This window comes from Chrysochloris asiatica, unplaced genomic scaffold, assembly GCF_000296735.1.
Source record: "Chrysochloris asiatica unplaced genomic scaffold, ChrAsi1.0 scaffold00128, whole genome shotgun sequence".
Taxonomy (NCBI): Eukaryota; Metazoa; Chordata; class Mammalia; order Afrosoricida; family Chrysochloridae; genus Chrysochloris; species Chrysochloris asiatica.
The window spans coordinates 7,118,311-7,119,961 of record NW_006408646.1 but is presented as its reverse complement, the minus strand read 5'-3'; positions in this window follow the sequence as shown (position 1 = coordinate 7,119,961).

The following is a 1,651-nucleotide window of genomic DNA, read 5'->3' as shown; positions in this document are numbered from 1 at the left end:
ATGTCCATGGGCTTTGCCTGGGCACCCTCATGTATCTTCCTCCTTCCAGCCTGCACATCAGGGACCAGTTCAGATGTCTGGGTTTGGTGAACATGTCTGTGGTCACTCTCTCCTTCCAGGTCACTATAGGAGAGGATCCTGCTTACATGCTCCCACCGAACTCCTTGTGGAGCTGGCTGTCTAGCCGTTGTCTGGTGTCTGGATAGGAGACCTGTGCCTGGTGGAGTCAAGACTGGTCATTTCCCAAAAATGGTGCTTGGTTTTAGGGAATTTCTGGGCAGCACTGGGCGGTAGCCATGTTCAGGTTGCAGAGCCAGGCTATTTTGACAACCTGTACTTAAGCACCTCCAGTGGCCCGTAAGGTGGCCTGTTCCTCTTGTAAGCATTTTGATATATTGAGAACGCTCTTTTTCACAATGAGTTGAAATGCTCTTTTTCCCCCTGTTCCTATAACTTCCAAGCACTTGTCCTAGTACTGCCTTTAGGACCATCTTATTGTTGTCAAATGCTGTTGAGTCGGTTCTGACTGATAGCGACCCTGTATAGAGTTTCCAAGGAGCGGCTGGCAAGTTTGAATTACCAACCTTATGTTTCAAACCGACCTTGAGTTCCAGTGCTTTATCCCACAGCACCACACCAAGATTCCTCTTGGGGCCACCTAGATTTAGCCTAATCCCTTATCCACATGAGAGGCCTCCAAATATTTGAGGACATATTTAGTCATCTCTTCTGCTGCAGGGAAAATACCCTCCCCAGGTCCCTGAAGCTTGATTTGCGGTTGTGGTGGTCTCTTCCCTCGAGTTCTGTGAAAAGCACACGAGCCCATCACCTCAGCTAAGCACCAACAGGGCCAGCTTACTGCAGGCCGAGAGAGCGGAACCTGCTGGTGGTGACGTCTGAGCCCCGAGGATCCATCCCAATGCCCTACATTCACTATTCTGCCTGATGGTCTGTGTTATGCAGCTTCTCTGTGCCTCCATTTTGCCTCCTGTCAAATGTGGGTATGAACACCTGCAAGGCCTCCCTCACTCTGTGCCTTGTGGCTCAGAGAAGGTACCAGATGGAAAGCTACTTTGGAAAGGTGAAAAGTGTGGTACCAGACAGGATAGCAGTGCAATCGTCATGGTCATGCTTACCTTTCCCTAGGCCAGCAACATGGAGTCCCTGGGTGAAGTACCGGAGCCTGCTTCTCTAATCCTCCCACCCCATCTCTCAGTTCCTCTGGAGTGTGGCATGAGCTTCCTTCCTCCCTTCAGAGCTGGTGGGTTTTTTTTTTCACGAAGTCACTTTCTTGGAATCTGTCTAGGGAAGATACCTGTGTTTCTGTTTCAATTCCTCCTCAGGCACCAGCCTTTTCTGGGGCTTGGGGAGGCCTGTGGGCAGCTCATGGCTGAGAGGGCCCTGGTACATTGATACGCTGTCTCTCCTGTTGCCCCCGATTTGCCACCTGTTCATCCTCATCACTCTAATCTCATCTTCATTTAAGAGTGAATCAGAGAATCACAGTTTCAGAGATGGAAGGGATTTTGTTGTGTTGGCCAAGGGCTTGCTGAAAGGGATGTAATAGGGGAGGGAAAGATGAGGACCCTGCTTTTTAAGCAGTCCCAGGTAGGAAGGGGAATCCCACACTCCTTCCCTCCAGCATCCCATC